This window comes from Dioscorea cayenensis, chromosome 10 (assembly GCF_009730915.1).
Source record: "Dioscorea cayenensis subsp. rotundata cultivar TDr96_F1 chromosome 10, TDr96_F1_v2_PseudoChromosome.rev07_lg8_w22 25.fasta, whole genome shotgun sequence".
NCBI classification, from domain to species: domain Eukaryota; kingdom Viridiplantae; phylum Streptophyta; class Magnoliopsida; order Dioscoreales; family Dioscoreaceae; genus Dioscorea; species Dioscorea cayenensis.
The window spans coordinates 16,009,850-16,026,207 of NC_052480.1; the positions used below are offsets into that span (position 1 = coordinate 16,009,850).

Consider the following 16,358-nt stretch of genomic DNA (forward strand, 5'->3'; position numbering starts at 1 on the left):
ATAATTTCCACACGCCCGTGTGGATTCTCTGTTTCTCTGATTTCTCGGCCGACTGTGAACAGTACTACTACAGTACTTGCTACAATATTTTGCTACGGTACTCTGCCGGAAATACTCCCGAATTCCATACTTTCATTGGGGTAACACAAACGGGCACACCTTTACGTCGTGAATCACTTGCTTCTTCAATGATGTACATGTTGGTGTATCTCTTCTTCTTATATGCATAAGTCGGAATGCTCGAGTGTGACTGCCTTTGTGCCCCTCCAAATGAATGTTCTCACTCGAATATGAGGAGGTTGGCACACACTCTAGCATCTCACACCTGACCTATGTCTTCACGTTTGAACCTTAGCAAGATCTCCTCCAAAATAGGTGCATTATGATCCACATTGGCCTATTTCCTTCATACTCGGCCTCACAACCCTACCTGCATAAAAGTAACATAAAAACACACATATTAATGTAAAAACCTGAGAAAAGTAATGCTCAACATAAAGAATGAATGCTTCAGCATTCATATCGCATAAAGCACTTATCGATGGCCTTGGGGGGTCTAGTGTGTCATCATCCCACAACAAGCAATACAAACAAGCAAAAACATGAAACAAAAAAACATAAATGACACTCCCTAGATGAAATAGTGGAGGAGGAGGTGAAGAATGTGTCGAATGACGCTTTCCCCATCAAAGGAGTGCCAAATGACGCTTCCTCTAGCCGCGGGTCTCCTTTCTTCAAATCGTTGTAAATCTCCCCTTGAATGATGTTGCCTTCTTGCCTTGAGAGTCTTGGACCTTGGGCTTGAATGATCTTCTAGCTTCCTTTCCCTTCTTCTCCTTCCCAAGGTCGCCCAAAATCTCCCAAGTGATCTCCCCAAAATCGCCGTTCTTCTCTTTTCGCCCAAATGATATCTTCTTGTTCTCCATGGCTTCCTTATGCCCTACAAAGTAAATAATAGATGATTAAGCGCAAAATGGGCATTAAACCTCACAAAATACATGCAAAGTGAATACGATATTGATAAGTGCTTGTGCGATATGAATGCAAAGTGTTCATTCCTTATGTTGAGCATTACTTTTCTAAGGTTTTTACACTAATATGTGTGTTTTTATGTTACTTTTATGCAGGTAGGGTTGTGAGGCCGAGTATGAAGGAAATAGGCCAATGTGGATCATAATGCACCTATTTTGGAGGAAATCTTGCTAAGGGTCAAATGCGAAGACATAGGTCAGGTGTGAGATGCTAGAGTGTGTGCCAACCTCCTCGCATTCGAGTGAGCACATCCATTTGGAGGGGCACAAAGGCAGTCACACTCGAGCATTCCGACTTATGCACATAAGAACAAGAGCTCCACCAACATGTATATCATTGAAGAAGCAAGTGATTCACGACGTAAACGTGTGCCCGTTTGCGTTACCCCGATGAAAATATGGAATTGGGAAGTTATTCAGGTCGAAGCCTGTAGTAGAGCACTATTGAAACACCGCAGCATGTACTGTAGCAGCAATGTTCCCAGCCGGCCGAGAAATCAGAGAAACAGAGAATCCACACGGGCGTGTGGAAATTATCCACGGCCGTGTGGAAATTCCGCACGGGTGCGTGTACCGTCGACGCCCGTGGAGTCGCCCGATTCCAGCCCTATTAAAAGCCGATTCAACCCCGATTTTGGTATTCTTTTCTCCATCTTTTCCCCAACTTGAGAGAGGGCTTCGACTAGGGTTTTGAGGGATATTGGCTAGGGTTTTAGAGAAGTTCTATGGCTCCGACATCGCGCATCATTTGGAAGAAGGTTATTGGGAGAGCTTTCGTCGGCATCGATCCTGCGAGGTGTATCCTATGTCTCCGACATCGCGCATCATTTGGAATCAGTGGTATCTCCACGTCTTCATCTATGTTCATGATGACAAAATCCACGGGAAAAACAAATTTGTTCACTTGGACAATTACATCTTCAACAATCCCACGAGGTTTTCTTGTTGATCGATCCGCCAATTGTAAGGTCATACTCGTGGGCCTCAACTCATCCAAGCCAAGTTTCAAATACATGGTGTAGGGCATGACGTTTATGCTAGCCCCCGAATCCGCTAGAGCATTTTCTTGGATTCCAACTTCAAGCATGCACGGGATAATGAAGCTTCCCAGATCTTTCAACTTTTGTGGGAGCTTCTTTTCTAGAATGGCCGAGCAATTCTCCGTAAGCGCAACCGTGCCCTCTTCCTTCAACTTTCTCTTGTTTGTGAGGAGCTCTTTTAAGAACTTTCCATATTTCGGCATTTGAGTCAACGCTTCAACTATCAGGATGTTCAAGTGAAGTTGTTTGAAGATGTTGACAAATTTTCTGAAATGAATATCCTCCTTATCATGCTTTAATCTTGTTGGATAGGGGATTGGAGGCTTGTATTCGGATGATTCTGACTGTCTTCGTTGTTGGGCCTTGTCATATCTTCCTTGATTTTTGTCTTCACTGCTTCCTTCAACTAGCTTGGAGTCTTCCCTAGAGGCTACCCCACTTTTCTTGACACTTGGGTCAACTTCGACCCTTGTCTCCACTTGCCTCCCGCTTCTAAGAGCAATGGCCTTTAAGTGCTCCCTTGGATTTTCTTCTGTGTTACTTGGAAGACACCCTAGGGGACGTTCAGAATTTGCCTTCATGAGTTTCCCTACTCGATGCTCAAGTGACTTCACCGAAGCTTGGAGGTTTCTCAAAATAGAACCTATCTCAGTGAACTGAGCATTCACCTTGCCAAATTGTGCATCCATACTACTGGTTAGGCTATTGAACCTGTCATTAGTACTAAGCATGAACTTGGCAAGGACCTCTTCAGTAGAAAACTTCCTCTCAAAGGCCGGTTGTTGAAGTTGAGATCCTTGAGATGGTGCACCTCTTTGTTGTTGTTAGCCTTGGTTCCATGAAAAATTTGGGTGGTTCTTCCACCCTGGATTGTAAGTTGAGCTATACGGGTTCCCTTGAATTCGTTGCCCTCGAATGTAGTCAACATTCTCAATGGAAGCAACAGAGGAGCTCGCAATCAGACATTGGGCTGCACCATGCCCACCACCACAAGTGCTACAAGTTATCACTGGTTCTGGCCTTAAACTACTGCCCATAAGAATATCAAGCTTTCGAGTCAACACATCCACCTTGGCGGCCAAGGCATCACCGCTACTAACTTCATACAGCCCAGCAGTCTTCTGTGAAGATCTTGTTGAGGCCCAATGTGATTTGTTGCTTGCCATAGAGTCAAGTAATTGCTCGACCTCATCGGGATACTTGTTGCTAAGGGAACCACCCGCTGCGGCATCAATGAGTTGGCGAGTAGCATAATTCAGCCCATTGTAAATGATTTGTACTCGCATCCATGAGGCAAAACCATGAATGGGGCACCTTCTAAGGAGATCCTTGAATCTTTCATAAGCTTCAAACAATGTCTCGGACTCCCCTTGTTTAAAGGCTGAAATTTCTTGCCTCAACGCCGCTGCTTTGCTTGGCGGAAAGTATCTCCCAAGGAACTTCTCAACCATATCCTTCCATGTTTTAATAGATCCCGGAGACAAAGATGTAAGCCAATGATAAGCTTCGTCTCTCAAGCTGAACGGAAATAGTCTCAAATGAATCACATCATCCGATACCCCATTAATCTTGAATGTGGAGGAAATTTGGAGGAACCGGGAAAGATGGTCATGTGTATCTTCATTCACAAGACCATTGAATTGAACCGAGTTCTGGACCATGCCGATTGTACTGGCTTTAATTTCAAAATTATTGGATGCCACGCATGGTGCTTGAACACTAAACTCATCACCGATGAATTGGGGTCTTTCATATTCGGATAGAGTGCGTCGCACTTCGGCCATGATTGAAGACTCTCTATCCTCAATTTCAATGTTTTGTGTACCCGAATGACAAGATCCCCTTGCATATAATCCACAAGTGCACGAGTTTGTCGAAGTAATAATCCCGGGTGAGCGGGTATCGAATCCACAGGGAGTAGGGAGTAAAGACACTTAATTCGATTCTTAGCTATATGGAATATCAACAATGATAAGTGTGACAATGATTCAATTCTCAACAATTAAAAGCAACAAGTAAGAGAGCAAAAGTAAAGAGGAGGTAAGGCAATCGATAAAGATGGGGTACTCGGATAATGCTTCACCTAGGATAATCGCTTCAAGTGCAAGAACTCTCTATTATGCTTCCTAATCAATGCAATGGTGAGTCGTGGAAATCCTTACATACATAGTCCCAAATCTAAGGTCAACTATGCCTAACTCTATTCATGTCCCGGAGGAGAGATTAAATACCCTCTAAACCTCGCACTCGAATAAAGTTGCAATGAGCTCTAGGGATTCCAGGTGATAAATCTCTTCCTAATTATAGACCTAACCCTTTGGTCCAGGCGGAAGGTCCCTAACCACAATTAAGCCCTAGATACTAAGATCCCCTCAATGCTTCACTCCGTTGCACGCGCAACTAAGCCCCAATGGAGATTCATCCCTTAGACCATTCACTCTATTATGGCCACAAAGAACTCGAGGAACGGAGGTAGAATCTATCACGTCAGAGGGGAAAGGGGACACTCCTGTACCTCTCGACTCACCCTCTCAACCCTCTCCAACCTAGCTTTGTCTAATGCTCGTGGTGTGTCACTCACTCACAAGGTTACCAACAAGAACTCTCAACCCTAGTGTCACTCTTGGGGAAATGTTCATACAATCAAGTATTCAAGGTTGGAACTCACAATAAACATCAATTTATTGAAAGCATAATAAAGAAGTTCAATGAAACAAATACATACTAGGGTTCACAATCACCCAAGTACCCAGTAGGGGTTTAGCTCTCCATGAAGCAGAGTACAATCAAAGAAATCGAATATAAAAGCAATGAATCCATAAAGAAACCCCCTCGATGGTCATGTCGATGGTATTGTGGAGAGTCCTCTACTCGTCGAAAGGGATCCTTTTTCCGGCCTAGGATACACCTCGCCGGATCGATGCCAAGGAAAGCTCTCCCAATAACCTTCTTCCAAATGACGCGCAATGTCGGAGCCATAGAACCTCTCCAAAACCCTAGCCAATAGCCCTCAAAACCCTAGCCGAAGCCCTCTCTCAAGTAACTATGCCAAAAATACTCCCGAATCCACTTTTCATCGAGGTAACATAAACGGGCACACGTTTATGCCATGGATCGCTTTGCTTCTTCAATGACAGATAAGTTGATGGATATCTTGTTCTATGTGCATAAGTCAGAATGCTTGAGTGTGACTGCCTTGTGCCCCTCCAAATGGTTGTGCAAACTCAAATACGGGGAGGTTGGCACACACTCTAGCATCTCGCACCCGACTTATATCTTCGCGTTTGAACCTTAGCAAGATTTCCTCCAAAAATCGGTGCATTTAATTTCTCCTCCGGGACATGTATAGAGTTAGGCATGGTTGACCTTAGATTTGGGACCATGTATTAGAGGATCTCCATGACTCATTATTACATTAGTTAGAAAACATAATAGAGGGTTTTTGCACTTGAAATGATTGTCCTAGGTGGAATAATATCTGGGTACCCCATTTATATCTATTGCCTTACCTTCTCCTTTACTTGTGCTCTCGTTCTTATTTTTTTTACTTTTGTTGCTTTATATCTTGTCATACAAATCACTATTAATCTTTCACTTAGTTGAGAAACAAATTAAGTGTTTTTATTCCCTACTCCCTGTGGATAAGATACCCACTCATCTGGGATTTTATTACTTCAACAAACCCATGCACTTGTGGGATACATGCAAGGGGCATTGTCAACACGCAAAGGGGTATGTTAGCCGATGAAGACCTAAACAATCATATCGAGAACTTCCTAACCACATCATTGGCAGCCCAAGTTGAGTTATTAAGCAAGAAGGTAGACAATCTAACTTCCCCTAGACTGGCAGCCATAACGAGTTGTAATGGATATAGAGGAGGACATGCTCCATCTGATTACCAAGTTTCTATCGGTGGTAAATCCTCTATAGAGCAAGTTAACTTTGTAGGGAATGCAATGAGAGGCCAAGGAAATCCATATAGCAACACCTACAATTTGGGTTGGAGGAGCCACCTGAATTTTTCATGGAGTAATCAATTGCAACAAAAGGCCATGGCACCATCGGGTTTGCAACAACATCACAAGCCCCAAACATGGACAATAGAGTTTCAGGTTTGGAGACCCGGATGAACGATCTAGAGAAAGCTTTGACCAAGTTCATCCAATCGTCAGATACAAGGTTTCAGTCGGTCGAAGCTACACTTCACAACCACACCGCATCATTACACAATTTAGAAAATCAAGTGGGGCAAATTACGAAGTCGTTATCAGAGAGACCTCAAGAAGCTTAAATAGTAACACTAAAACTAATCCAAGAGAACATGCATAGGCGGTTGATGAGCGATCCGCAAGTGCACGGAGTCGTCAAGTAATACCTCTCGTGCGAGCACGAGAGGGTCGTATTCCCTGGGCCCAAGGAGCTACTATTACTTCCCTTTCGTCTATTTCCTAGCCTAACATTCTGAAAGATGAATAGTAATTATAAAAAGAGAAAGAATTAACTACAATGAAATCCGGGGTACTACTACACACAATACGAACTCAAGGGAGAACCAAACAGTGAAGGGAGTGATTTGGACAACGAATCCCCCTAGGGTTGTCATTAGATCCTGAATTTAGGATGAAATGCGAGATGGTAGTTGGGCCAAGAGAATCCTAAATTAGCTCAACCCGATGGTCACGGCAATTGAACCCTAAATTCATTGAAGCATCCGATGTCTGCATCCTAAATATGGAGACCACACTAAGATGTCATGAAACCTCCTTTAAAAACCTTGAGCATCAATAAGGAGAGTTGACACAATCTCCAAGGAATAACAAGTATTTGAGAGAGAAATTCAAGTTCCTTATAGAAATGATGTGGTAGTGAACGATAAGGAAGAAGTTGGGCAAATTGAGTACATTGGTGTAGAAAATGAAAAGGAAGAAGCTGAATACAATTTTGAGATTTTAGATCATGTGAATGAAGATTGTGCTTGTGAGCGAGAAAATTTTCAAGAGGGTTTGCTAGTGTTATGTCCCTTTCAAGCTGAAAATACACAAGAAGAATTAAATCCTAAGGTAATGGAACAAGCACCTCTCTTCGGGATTGATCAATTCACAAATTGCAAGAAAGAGATTTTGGGTTTGGAAGAAGACGTGGGTAGGAGATTGAAGCCATCAAATTATCCACTTATGCTAAGCTTGGATAATTCCCAACCCAAATTGTTTCCTTGGAGGCCAAAGGTAAGATGGTTGGACTCTCCAGCAAATATTCCACCCTGGCAATGTCTAGTCGGGAGGAATACACTCTTTTCAAACCTCCTTAAGATAAGGAAGAGGTACCTCAAGCTAAGCGACGTAAACCAAGCGCTTCTTGGGAGGCAACCCAGGTTTTTAATGTTTTTCTAGTTTTTAGTTAGTATTTTCATGAATAAGGCCATGACTGTTATTATCTTGATTCTTAGATGATTTTCCTGTGATTTTCTTGTGGACATTGTCGTGTTATCATGTGCCTAATCGTGTGTGGTGAAGAATCTTGGTCGTTTGAGCATGGTTTTCATGTTTTCTCTGGTTAAAATAACATTGTTAGGCAGGCTCTGAGTGTATATTTGTGTTCAGGAATTTTCTGCAGAGCCTACAAAGTTTTATAAGTGTCCAGAGAAAACACAAGCTCGTATGGAATTTTCGCACGGGCATGCGATTTTGTTCAGAGCTCATGAAGAGATGTTACAGGGGCATGTACTCGCCCCTGTGAGCGACCTTGTGATGGTCCACGCCCGTGTGGAATTTCCACACGAGCGTGTGTTTCTCTGCAGAGAATTTCTACTCCATCCCGAGAAGACACAGGGGCATGCGTCTACCCCTGTGAAATGCCCAGTAAGGATCCACGCCTGTGTGGAATTGTCGTACGGGTGTGTGAAACACTTAGAGAATTTTTTTGATTGGACAGAGAAGCCACAGGGGCGTGCATCTGCCCCTGTGGGTCTCTCCTAGGGAGTCACACGAGCATGGGTAATTTCCACACACCCGTGTGGATGCACAAAAACTCAAGAGCCGTGGGTTTTCATTAAAATCTTTTCGATTTTCTTCATCTTTACACTCCTAATCACTCAGAGAACACCCTTGCGCTCTCCTGACCTCTCACCGTCATTTTCAAGGGTTGTTACTTGAGTTTTCTGGCCATTTTCTAGTCTCTCATTCTCATTTCGTTGGTAAGATTCTCTTTCTCTTTTCTTCCCCCAATCTTCATTTATTTTGCAGCACCAGCGTCATCTTCACCAGCAGCGGCAATAGATGCACCAGCAATTGATACCAACACTTGAGGCGTCTTTACCTTCTCTGGTCGTATTTTTCGCATTTTATTTTTGCATTTTATTTTGGACTTGTTTGCTCAGAAATGATCTTCCTTCTGAGTTTATCTTTTAGTTTTGTCTCGAGTTGTATTTCATTGCTCTATTTTTATACTCGAGTTGTTTTTGTTTATTGAGCTTCACTGAACCCCCCTGTGTATGGGTGCAGATGGTATTGTTAGTATGGAAATTGAGGATTAGTCATAGACACAGCCAATGTGTTTTACACTTGGCCATGTGTGCTTCAAAACCCGTTGAAATTTAACTCCCATGGATTTAACTCCATCAAACGCACCACTAGGAGTCAAGGGAGTATTGTTTCAATTGCCCACTCCCACATGTGTTTTGAATTGCATTACTTTTATTGTGTTTGCATATGTACATTGAGGGCAATGTACATCTTAAGTGTGGGGGGAGTTCGCATTGCACATGTCTTTTTACACAAGTTTTGATTGACATACATGCTCACGTAGCCAATGAAGGTTCACCTTAGTTGCAATGATTCTATTCTTGAGCTTAGGAGAATTTTTAACATTGAATGTTTTCATGCTCTAGTTCTTGCTTGAATTTCTAGGAATTTGTGCCCGATTGACACTTGTTGCACTACTCGCTCATTAAACTCTTTTGGAAACTCAAGTTTGATGTTAAAGGGACTAGTTATAGTTGTTTCTTTTGTTAATTGTTCAAAAAAAAGGAAAATGAAAAGAAAGAACAAAAATAGTTTTATTGGTTAGTTGTACTTGTTGGGTGGAAAAAGCTACCACCTATGAAGTATGGAGTTACTCTCATAAGTGGGATACTAGTTATGCCCTAATGAAAAAATGAGCTATCTCATAGGATGAGTGAAAGCTACCACTCTAGTAGAAAGAGTTACCACCTCGAAAGTGTGAAAGCCACTGTAGCGGCCGCTTTGGAACGGGCTACCTTAGAGGATATGTGAAGCTACTACCATATTTGAAATTTTTGTTACTTTTTTGTAGATAAATAAGTGCCTTATACTTAGAACTTTGAGGAGTATACCTTGGGCTGACTTGAGTGAGTTCACATACTTACAAGATTTCCGGTTTGTTGTCCTTTTTTATTCAAGTTTTTAGCGAGAGCATTGATTTTTCATATTTAGTGTTGAAATTTCCCTTACTTGTAGAATGCTCTCTTTGTATGCTTTGGTGAACCTAAGGCCAAGCACTTCCAATATCCTTCGTCTATGATTTAATGTTTTAATTTTTGCTTGAGGACAAGCAAAAGGTTAAGTGTGGGGCATTTTGAAAAGTGCTTGTGTGATAAGAATGGGAAATTTTCTTTCCTTACAATGACCATTACTTTTATCAGGTTTAAGCGCTAATACATGTGTATATGTGTTCTTTTGCGCATGTAGGGTTGTGAAGCTATGTTTTAAGAAAAGAACCCAAAAGTAGATCATGTATGCACTATTTGGTGGAATCTTAGAAGTAACAACGCGAAGACACAAGTGGGGCTCTAAGATAAGTGAATTTGTGCCAACCTCCATGTATTCAAGCCATTACAATTAGTTGGAATGGCACGAAGGCAGTCACATATGCTTACATGGAAGTACTGTAGCAAACCATGTAGCAATTACTGTTCACAGCCGACCGAAAATCTGAATTCCAAAGAATTCACACGGCCGTGTGGAACATCTACATGCCCATGTGGATGCCCGATTCAAGTCCTTTAAAAGCCTTGATTCAGCCCCGATTTCTCCATCTTTTCCCCTATCTTTTCTTCTACCTTTACCCATCTTTGGAAGCGTCGGCGTCTAGGGTTTGGAGAGGCTTTTGCAAGGCTTTGGAGAGGTTTGGCGGCCTTCGATACCGTGTATACTTCGGAAGAGAGCTATTGGGGGAGCTTTCGTCGGCACCGATTCGGCGAGGTGTGCCCTAGGTCTGATGAGTGGACCTTTGAAGAAGACGCGGCCGATCCACAAGACCTTTGACACAAACACAAGGGGGTTTTCGTTCAAGGATTGCATCTCTTTACTTTTGATTTCATTATCTATTGTATTTTGCTAAATGGAGAGCTAAACCTTTAGTGGGTACTTGGGTATTTGTGAACCCTAGGATGTATTCGTTTCATTGAATCACTTTATTATGCTTTCAATTAATTGATGTTTATTGTGAGTTCCAATCTTGTAAGCTTGATTGTTTGAATACTCCCCTAGAGTGACCCTAGGGTTGAGAGTTCTTGTTGGTAACTCTTGTGAGTGAGTGACATACCACGAGAGTTAGACAAAGCTAGATTGGAGAGGGTTGAGAGGGTGAGTCAAGAGATAGCGGAGCATCCCCTTTCCCCTCCTGTTTGATCTATCCTACCTCCACGTTCCAAGAGTTCTTTGTGGCTATACGAGAGTGAATGGGCTAAGGGATGACCTTCCGCTGGGGCTTAGTTGCGAGTGCAACGGAGTGAAGCGTTGAAGTGAATTTAGCACCTCGGGCTTAATTGTGGTTAGGGACCTTCCACCTGGACAAAAGGGTTAGGTCAATACATAGGAATAGGGTTTATCACTTGGAATCCATAGAACTCATTGCAATTCTATACAAGTGCGAGGTTGAGAGGTTATTCAATTTTTCCTCTGGGACATGTATAGAGTTATGCATGGTTGACCTTAGATTTGGGACAATGTATTAAAGGATCTCCACGACTCATTAATGCATCAATTAGGAAGTACAATAGAGGGTTCTTGGACTTGAAATGATTGTTCTCAGCAGAATAATATCCGGGTACCCAATTTATCGTCGATTGCGTCTCTTATCTTTTACTTGCGCCTCCTTTATCTCTTCTTATTTTCATTTGCATTTAGTTTGTTTTCACATCACTTTCAATTTATTTTCGTTCTAGTTAAATAGCAATCTTGGTGGTTCTTAGCACTATTCCCTGCTGACAAGGTCCCCTTGCGTATATCCTGCAAGTGCACGGGTTTGTTGAAGTAATAATCCCGGGTGAGAGGGGTCGAATCCACAGGGAGTAGGGAGTAAAGACACTTAATTCGATTCTTAGCTATGTGGAGTATCAATAATGATAAGTGTGGTAATGATTCAATTCTCAACAATTAAAAGCAACAAGTAAGAGAGCAAAAGTAAGGAGGAGGCAAGGTAATCGATAAAGATGGGGTACTCGGATGATGCTTCACATAGGATAATCGCTTCAAGTGTAAAAACTCTCAATTATGCTTCCTAATCAATGCAATGGTGAGTCGTGGAAATCCTTACATACATAGTCCCAAATCTAAGGTCAACTACGCCTAACTCTATACATGTCCCGGAGGAGAAATCGAACAATCTCAACACCTCGCACTCGCATAGAGTTGCAATGAGCTCTAGGGATTCCAAGTGATAAATCTCTTCCTAGATTTAGACCTAACCCTTTGGTCGAGGCGGAAGGTCCCTAGCCACAATTAATCCCTAGATACTAAGATCATCTCAACGCTTCACTTCATTGCACGCGCAACTAGGCCCCAGCGGAGGTTCATCCCTTAGACCATTCACTCTATTATGGCCGCAAAGAACTCGAGGAACGGAGGTAGAATCTATCATGTTGGAGGGGAAAGGGGGCGCTCCTGTACCTCTCGACTCACCCTCTAAACCCTCTCCAACCTAGCTTTGTCTAACGCTCGTGGTGTGTCACTCACTCACAAGGTTACCAACAAGAACTCTCAACCCTAGTGCCACTCTAGGGGAAATGTTCATACAATCAAGCATTTATGGTTGGAACACACAATAAACATCAATTTATTGAAAGCATAATAAAGAAGTTCAATGAAGCGAATACATCCTAGGGTTCACAATCACCGAAGTACCCACTAGGGGTTTAGCTCTCCATGGAGCTAAGTACAATCAAAGAAATCGAATGTAAAAGCAATGAATCCATAAAGAAACCCCCTGGATGGTCATGTCGATGGTCTTGTGGAAAGTCCTCTATTCGTCGTCCAAGGATTCCTTTGTCCGGTATAGGATACGCCTCGATCGAAGCTCCCCTACCAACCTTCTTCCTAATGGAATCACGATGTCAGAGCCTTAGAACCTCTACAAAACCTTGGCCAATACCCCTCGAAATCCTAGCCGACGCCCTCTGGCAAGTTGGGGAAAAGATGGAGAAAATAATACCAAAATCGCGGCTGAATCGGCTTTAAATAGGGCTGTAATCGGGCAACTCCACGGGCGTGGATGATACACGTGCCCGTGCGGAATTTCCACACGGGCGTGGATAATTTCCACACGCCCGTGTGGATTCTCTGTTTCTCTGGTTTCTCGGCCGGCTATGAGTAGCGCTGCTACAGTACTTGCTACAGTGTCCTGCTACAGTCTTTGACCTGAATAACTTCCCAATTCCATACTTTCATCGGGCTAACGCAAACAGGCACATGTTCACGTCGTGAATCACTTGTTTCTTCAATGATATATATGTTGGTGGAGCTCCTGTTCTTGTATGCATAAGACGGAATGCTTGAGTGTGACTGCCTTTGTGCCCCTCCAAATGGATGTGCTCACTCAAATGCAAGGAGGTTGGCACACACTCTAGCATCTCACACCTGTCCTATGTCTTCGCGTTTGAACTTTAGCAAGATCTCCTCCAAAATAAGTGCATTATGATCCACATTGACCTATTTTCTTCATACTCGGCCTCATAGCCCTACCTGCGTAAAAGTAACATAAAAACACACATATTAATATAAAAACCTGAGAAAAGTAATGCTCAACATAAGGAATGAATGCTTCGTATTCATATCGCACAAGCCATTATCACCTGTGGATTGGACTACCCTTTCATCGGGGTATTATTACTTTGATACCCTGCACTTGTGATTTACATGCATATACGAACTTGTCAAGAACCATCTTTCTTCTTCACAAGAGAACTGGTGCACCCCAAGATGATACACTCTGCCAAACAAACCATTTGTCTACTCAATCCTGTATCTGCATTTTCAACTCAAACTCGGTTGGTGCCGTGGGATACAGAGGAATGGAAATTAGAGCAGTACCCAGTACCAAGTTAATAAGTGCTTGTGCGATAAGGAATGGAAATTAGAGCAGTACCCGGTACCAAGTTAATAAGTGCTTGTGCGATAAGAATGCGAAGCCTTTTTTCATTCTGATGAGCATTACTTTTGTCAGGTTTTAGCGCTAATACGTGTGTATTTATGTACTTTTATGCAGGTTGGGTTGTGAGGCCGATTATTTGTGAAAGAAGCCATTATAGATCGTTTTTACGCATTATTTGGAGGAGATCTTGAGGAGGCTCAAACGCGGAGACATAAGTCGGGTTTAGAATGCTAGAATGTGTGCCAACCTCCTTGTATTCGAGCTAAGGCAATGATTTGAAGGGGCACAAAGGCAGTTACATCCTAGTATTCCAGCTTGTGCATATTTAACAAGATCTACGACGTGAACATGTGCCCGTTTACGTTACCTCGATGAAAGCATGGATTCGGGAGTATTTCGGGAAGTTACTATAGCAGGGTACTGTAGTAAATCACTGTGGCAGGTACTGTTCACAGCCGGCCGAAGAAGGAGCAAAACAGAGAAGCCACACGGGCGTGTGGAAATTCCACATGCCCGTGCGTTAATTCCATAGGCCCGTGTGGAATATCCACAGGGGCGTGTAGAATCCCGATTCGAACCCTATTTAAGCCCGATTTCAGCCCCGATTTTAACATTCTTTTCTCCATCTTTTCACCAACTTGAGAGAGGGCTGCGGCTAGGGTTTTGAGAGGTATTGGCTAGGGATTTGGAGAGGTTCTATGGCTCCGACATCATCATCTCTTTGTAAGAAGGTTGGTAAGGGAGCATCCGTCGGATTGATTCGGCGAGGCGTATCTTATACCGGACAAGGGGATCTTGCGACGAGTAGAGCACTCTCCATAAGACCATCACCATGACTATCGAGGGGGTTTTCCTATGGATTATTTTCTTTTACATTTGATTTCATTATCATTTGTATTGTGCTCCATGGAGAGCTAAAGCCTTAGTGGTACTTGGGTATTTGTGAACCCTAGGATGTATTAGTTTAATTAAATCTTTTTATTATGCTTTCAATTAATTGATGTTATTGTGAGTTCCAATCTTGAATGTTTGATTGTTTGAATACTCCCTTAGAGTGACACTAGGGTTGAGAGTTCATGTGGTAACCCTTGTGAGTGAGTGACACACCACGAGAGTTAGACAAAGCTTGATTGGAGAGGGTTGAGAGGGTTAGTCGAGAGATACATGAGCGTCCCCTTTCCCCTCTGGTGTGATAGATTCTACCTCCATTCCTCTAGTTCTTTGCGGCCATAATAGAGCGAATAAGCTAAGGGATGACTCTCCACTGGGACTTAGTTGCGAGTGCAACAGTGTGAAGCGTTGAGGTGATTTTAGCATCTAGGCCATAATTGTGTTTAGGGAACTTTTTTCTGGACCAATGGTTAGGTCTATAATTAGGAAGAGATTTATCACTTGGAATCCACAGAGCTTAATTTAATCCTTATTACGAGTGCGAGGTTGAGACGTTGTTCAACATCTCCTCCGGGACATGTAGACGATTAGGCTTGGTTAACCCTAGATTCGGTGCCATGCATTAAAGGATGTCCCTAACTCGTCATTGCATTATGTAGGAAGCATAATAGAGAGTTCTTGCACTTGAAACAATTTTCCTAGGAGGATCAATACCCGGGTACCCCATTTTTATCGATTGCCTTACCTTCTCCTTTACTTTTGCTCTCTTTCGGGTTGTTTTACTTTTGAGAATTGAATCTTGTCACATATATCACGTTTCATCTTTCATATAGTTAAGAAGAAAATTAAGTATTTTTATTCCGTTTTCCCTGTGGATACGATACCCCACTCACCTGGGATTTATTACTTCGACAACTTCATGCACTTGCGATAAGCCATGTCAAGTTTTTGGCGCCGTTGCCGGGGAATAGGCGTTTAGAGATACTTTGAACTTTTGTTTCCTTAGATATTCCTTTATCCATTCTATTTCACATTTTCTTTTCTATCATTGTTCTGATTTGTTTTCTTTCCTTTGTGCAGCTTGAGGTTGATGACTCGAGGGAACCACTCAATATTGATTGAAGGAGATCCCGAGCTTGAAAGAACACTTAGAACAAATAGGAAAGGACCTGTGGAAGAATAATCTAATCTAGCTGATTTGGAAGTCGAAGGGTTAGATAATATGGAAGAACAAAATGAGCAGTAGGAACACTCTCTAATTATGCTAGACTCTCAGTTTTGGGCACATAATCGAGTATTGTGCGACCCCCAATTATAGCTTAGAATTTTGAGCTAAAGCCGGCATTCATCCACATGTTGCAGCAATACGTACAGTTTAATGGTTTGGCCGATGAGGATCCAAACAGTCACATAGAGAACTTTCTTGAGGTGTGTGATATGCTCAAGATAAACGGGGTGACGGATGATGCCATCAAGTTGAGAGCTTCCCATTTTCCCTAAAAGGGAGAGCAAAGCAGTGGCTGCACTCATTACCTAGAGCCTCGATTACTACATGGGAGGAGATGGTAGAAGCTTTTCTAGCCCGTTATTTCCCTCCTGGAAAATCTGCAAAGCTTAGGAATGAGATCTCATCCTTTGTACAGTCAGAATTGAAGTCTCTATTCAAGACATGGGAAAGGTTCAAGGAGCTCCTGAGAAAGTGCCCACAACACGGATTCCCGGAGTGGATGATTGTTCAGACTTTGTACAACTGGTTGAATCTGAGTACTAGACAACTCTTGAGCATCATTTTTACTGTGGTTTATGTCTCATATTGTGTATTTGGTGTTCTTTTATGCATATAGGTTGTGAATGCCTTGAAGAGTAAAGAGGAAGCAAAGATAGGCTATAAAGACACAATGTTGGGAGTTCTTGTTTAATTCAAGGACCAAGACACGAGAGGAGTTCATAAATGTGGAGATGTGTGCCGACTTCCAAGAAGATTCAAGTCAATTCACTAGTTGGA

At 42.6% G+C, this 16,358-nt stretch overlaps 1 non-coding gene across 1 annotated transcript; it reads right to left on the bottom strand.

Moving 5' to 3' along the window:
* Positions 1-15,963: 15,963 nt before the first annotated feature.
* On the bottom strand, positions 15,964-16,070 carry LOC120271258. Its single transcript, XR_005539877.1, has one exon. It is a non-coding gene; the product is annotated as a small nucleolar RNA R71 (small nucleolar RNA).
* Positions 16,071-16,358: the final 288 nt, after the last annotated feature.